Source organism: Chaetura pelagica, unplaced genomic scaffold (genome assembly GCF_000747805.2).
Source record: "Chaetura pelagica isolate M959 unplaced genomic scaffold, ChaPel_1.0 scaffold221, whole genome shotgun sequence".
NCBI lineage: Eukaryota > Metazoa > Chordata > Aves > Apodiformes > Apodidae > Chaetura > Chaetura pelagica.
Window position 1 is genome coordinate 7,891,467 of NW_009952533.1, and position 5,721 is coordinate 7,897,187.

General features: G+C 40.3%; 1 protein-coding gene across 1 annotated transcript in view; it reads left to right on the forward strand.

The window, feature by feature from the left end:
• The window catches only part of USP38 (ubiquitin specific peptidase 38), an 82,358-nt gene that overhangs the window by 609 nt on the left and 76,028 nt on the right, over positions 1-5,721 (forward strand).

The following is a 5,721-nucleotide window of genomic DNA, read 5'->3' on the forward strand; positions in this document are numbered from 1 at the left end:
CTTTGGCAGTATTTGTTGTTTGTTCTATAAGTAGGGAATGATTGTAAAAGAGCTACCAAACTCAAATGTTTTTCTGTGCATTGGATATATCATGTGAATATTGAACACTAACACCAATCTGAATAGTAATTTCACTTCTTGCCCCACTGTCAGAAAAAAGTCAGTCTTTGAAATCCCAGGAAAAGCACTATTGTTGTTCTCTTTTTTCAACAGCAGTTTCTCTGGATTTTGTCATTTATTGCTGTGCAAAGTTTTGTATAAAACCAAGGAACAACCAGCAGCATTCCAAAGGACAGCAAACACATTTTCATTAATAATATAACCTTGGAAATATCACATACAACACAAAATGCTAAACAACATAAGCGTAGTCTACTGTTCAAAACATGATAATGGAGTGACTTTATTGTAACAGCTTCTATGTCAGGCAGGCTCTTCTAAATCTTGCATAACCACTGTATCATGTGCTCTGGCAACTGTGACAGTAACACAGTTGTGCACCCAGGTGTAATGTGGATCAGATTTGCCAGACAAGACAGACATGCAGAGATCTTGAATTGAAGACTGTGGGAGCAGCAGCCAAAAAAAGAAAAAAAAAAAAAAAAGTGTTTTAATTTAATTTTCTGCTCACTTCATACCAACATAAATAACTATACAGCATGCAAGGCTTTAAATGATCAAAATTGTAATTAGATCATTGGTCCTGTGACATTAGGATAAACTCTGTAGACTTTAGAGGTCTTTTTATTGACCTCTGTACAGGGCAGAAGCCATAGTTTTTATTAAGTCTACTAGAATTGTACGCCATCTTTCAGCCCAAACACCCTGTTACTGGATGTTGGAAACTTAACCTCTGCCAAAAAATCACACTACTCTGTTTTATCTCAGAAGGCAAAAATACTTCAATATCTTTTGGCAATATTTGCTTGGGACAGAAGGTGAAAGGCCGAGCCAGCAGTTAGTATACTGTCTAAAACAATAAAGTCATCAGACAAGCTCAAATGGAAGCAATAGATGATTCCCTACATGCTGACAAAATTTTGCATCGCTTTTTTTCACATTCTTTACATAGGTTGAATTTCAAGGAAGGTTTGTACAATGACAAAACAAATGTGTTTTAAAGTGTTGCACTGACATCTACCAGAAAAGAAAAAAAAAAACCCACAAAAAAAAATGTCAAGAAAATGTCTCAAAAATACCCCCACAAGCCCCTCTCAAAAACCAAAACCCAGCAACTTAAGAGTTCAGACTTCCAGTTTCATTCTCAGAAGTTAGAACTACAACCATTCCCTACTTACAGGAAAAAAAACAAAACAAAACAAAAAAAACAAAACTATCACTCTTCTCCCTTTAAAACTCTGCTAAAAACTCAAGAGAATGTGTTTTTCCTAAATTTAATCCCATGGCCTCTTTCCCACACCATTCAGAGACAAAACTGTCCTCTGGGATAGCAATGCCTACAAAAAGGGTGTTCATGCCAATGGCCAGCTGTTCCCAATTCTCTCATTTTCAAAAGGGACAAGTTGGCAGAAAGCAGCTGAGTTCACATTTGCATTGCCCTCCACTGGTGTAATTATGTATATCACATTATATTGATGACAACTTTCTCTCAAACCATGACAGTATTTTTTTTTTCTACATTGCATGGTGAAAACTGAAAGGTTTGATGCAATAGAAAACCAAGGCCTTGGAGCTTTCCAGTGCTTTTTGGTGGAATAGTCCACACAGTAGTTTACACCCTCCTTTGAAATAGATTTTGGCTCCATTTGTGGCAGCTGGTTGAAGAGAAGCAACATCTCAAAAACTGAAAATTCCCAAATGCCTGCCAGATTGAAGTAGCAAGATGATAGAATACCTTATCATTGAAAACTTGATAAAATGATTATATGCAATCTATTCTCATTTAATATGTATTTCCTTTTACAGCTGCATACATACATTCTCCTATGTATACCCTGCAAATTCATAGCAAGAGGAGCCCAATAAAATACCATGATTGTCTGAAGAAAACTAAAAACACTTGAAAACTAAAGAAAACCATATAAACTGAAGTGTTAACAGATATTCTCTTTCATATAAAATTAGGGTTTTAGAGCTTGAAAGGAATGTTCAGAAATAAGGTGTGAGTGCAGATAGAAAATTAATCTCTAGAAGCTGTATTTTTTTCCATTTACTGGCCATTCCCTCTCACACTGGTGGGGGAGCCAGGCCTATGTGGCAGGTGGAGCTGGTAGGGAGTGCTTTGTGCAACCCCATTACTGTGTAAAGCAGCAGATTTCTGAAGCAATTTCTGCCTTTAACTTAGACATAGACAATTTTCTCAGCGCATGGTGCATATCAATAAAGCCTGGGATGGTAAATTTCACAGCCTCTGGCTGGATTTCCAACGCATATGTTAACAAAACCCTAAAGCTGGAGGCAAACCTGGTGCCCTATGCCACAACACTCCAACCCTCTCACGTCCTCGCAGAGTATTCACCAAGGAACTCACTCAGATAAAGTAAAGCTTTCAGTGCACATTTTTCACTCACTGCATTTCATCCATGAATCAAAGGGAATCTCACTGACAACAAAAAGAGATTAACCACATCAGTTGCCAACTGGCAAACCAAGGCCTCATAAGATACAGCCAGCACTCAAGTCAGGAAGCAAGCAGAGTTTAATAGCTTGCAGTGGGCTCTTGCAGGTGTAGCATCCCAAGGAAGACATGCAGAGAAGGGGCTCTCACAGCTCCGTTTGAATACCAGAAGCAGGTAAGATACCACCAGTTAATTAATTGGCAACATCTTCTCTCTTGAAGGGAAAACTTTTCTTGCTCTTGCTGAGCTGCTGTTGTCACACTTTTCCTCTAATTTAAGAAGAAAAATACAGCTCTGGCACCCCTTGTTTGAAAATTTGCTAGCCCCTGTTATAATCAGCTACGGCTTTAAATCACAACTACCTTGATTTCAGATAATTTTTACTTGTGGAATAACTTTCTATCATCATTTTGTATTGGCTTATTCATGTACCTGTAATGTACCCACACCTATGTTTGACAAAGATTTTCCTTCTGTTTCCTATGTGTTGGCAGACCACATGCAGGCTCTCACCCCTGATCTTTTTATACTGGTCACAGCAGGACTTTTAAAAGGGTGTATCTTACTACATAGATGAGCAATCAGTTTCAAAACCCTTTGCAGCATTTTCCTACCCACTGTGCTTCAATTCACAATTTGATGCCATTCAAAAATAGCAGTCTTTTGTCTGGGAATGATATTGCTGCCTGTCTTAGAATAAATGCTTAATCTAAAATCATCACCACTTAATGATGTATTCTTTTCCCTGTACTGCAATTTAAAACAGTAATACAAAGGATATTTTTAAGAGCTTGATATCTGCCTAGCTGATTATGTGCCTCATTTCTCTTCTCCTGGTCTTTGATATATTTTGGATTTTGACCCTTTCTGTCCTGTAGAAACTTGTATGTAGCATGAATCGTCTACCTAAGAGCTAATGATGTTCTCCTCTTAAAGTGGGCTCTACATTCTGCTGGCTGAGATCTGCTTCTTTTGCTGTGTTTGGAAAGAGTACCTGCCTTCCACTGTAAAGTAATGAAATAAATGGAAATAACTAGTATATGGTGATTGGTTGTGAGGACAGTGGGTTCTACTTCCAGCTTCGTCCCTGACCTGTTGCATAATTTTGAGTTTCTTTCAATTTGTATGGATCTGACCCACTTGTAAAATAGCTGAAATCTCCCTCCCAAGGTACCATTAGATCTGGGCCCTGGCTCTGACCTTTCAGCACTTGCATGCCATTCCGAGTATAAAGCAAAAATTTTGCCCTATCTGCCTTATTTTGACCAAGAAAAATAATTTAATTTTGGGGAAAACTCTTTCCTTTGTGTGCCATAGGGCACTGGATTTCCTCAAGAACTTGGGAGAAAGTGGAATCATCTGAAATTGTTGCCCTAAAAAAAGTCACAAAGTTTAGGAAGGAGCCATGTTTTCTGTGAGTCTGTTGTGGTTTGGGCCCAACACAACAACAAAGAACTGGCCGCGTGGCCACTCACTCAGCTCCCCCCACCCATAGATACACACACTCTGGGATGAAGAGGACAAAGCTCATGGGTTGAGACAAAGGACAAGGAGGGTTCTTCACCCATTAAGGTCCCGGGCAAAACGGACTCAACTTGGGGAAAAAAAAATTATTTAATTTCACACTAATCAAACACACTCAGGACACAAACAACACACAGAGCAGGGCCTGCATATGTTACCCCCACCCCTTCCTTCTTCCTGGGCCCAAATCACTTTGTTCACAGTTTCTCTCCCTCCTTCTCCCCTGTGGCACAGGGGGACAGGGAATGGGGTTTAGAGTCAGTTCACAGGCTGGTGGTTCCTGCTGCTCCATCCTCCTCAAGAAGAAGGATTCCTTACAGCCCTTCCCTGCTTCCCCAGGGGTCCCTTCCATGAGAAAGAGTCCTCCAGGGACCTCTCCTTCATGAGTCCTTTCCACGAGGTCTGGAGCTGCTCCAGCCTGGGCTTCCCACAGAGTCACAGGCTTCTCTGGGAACAGCCACCTCCCCTGGTGCTGGGGTCTTCCAAAGCTGCGTAATCAGAGTCCACTGGCAGCAAATCCAAGTCCACTGGCCAAGTTCACCCCTCCTGGCGCCTTCAGGGAATGTTCCACCACATTCCTCCAGGAGTGCAGGGGCACAGCTGCCATCTCGCCACGGGTTGTAGGGATACTTCTGCTTGGGCACCTTCTTTCTCACCAACCACCAGCACTGTTCTTCCTCCCCAGCACTGCTTTCCTCCTCTAGCACAGCTCTTCTTTCCTAAGTGCTTCTCTGCTCATGTGTTATGTTGATTCTTTCACATCTGTTGTCTCTCTGATGGCTCCTTGGCTGGGTTTTGGAGCTGGGGGAGCTTCTCAGCTTCTTACCAGAGCCAATTCTGGTGCCCTTCCCCCGCTACCAAAAAACCCACCAAACCAGAACAGAGCCATTCTGGGATTATTGCCTGCTTTACTCTCCAAGTCTAGACAGACTGGCCTTTAATTAATTGAGGCACTCAGCACAAGTTAAAATCCTCAACAACAGACTCTACACAAGAGCAAAATACTATTATTAATTTTTTAAAAACCATTTAAGTCATGTGTTGGGTCATATGAGAAGTCAAGCCCATTTTTATCAGGAGCTAGTATCTCAGCTTCTCTGGTTAACAGTAGATTGGTTACAAGAACTCCCCCCTGCTCCTTCCTGAGTTTCATCTTGATCATCTTGATGCATGCAAATATTCCACTAAGTAGAACAGGGTTAATCTCATGAAGCTTTAAGGACCTCTTTCTGAAGCTCAACTGTAAGAATATTTAGCACTATGCTTTATGTGTTTGTCTGCAAACATTCTAATACCTTGCTGCTATCGTGAAAAATAAAGACTTCTGTGTCTTGGAACAGCACATCTAGTTATATGTACTTTTTTCTTTTTCTTTCTTCTTCTAAAAAAAAATAATTTATATATATGTATCTATGTGTGTATATATATATATATATATGGTGGGTATGTAATGGTTACTCTAGAGTGTGTTAATTTGCCTGGTTGACTACCTATGGATAAATATCTTAAGAGTAAACACTATTCCAGCTGTTTCAGGGTTAATTAACCTATGTGACTGCCACTATTTTTGTGAAGACCACTTAATAAAGGGTAATTTACTTCCACATTTAAATTATAA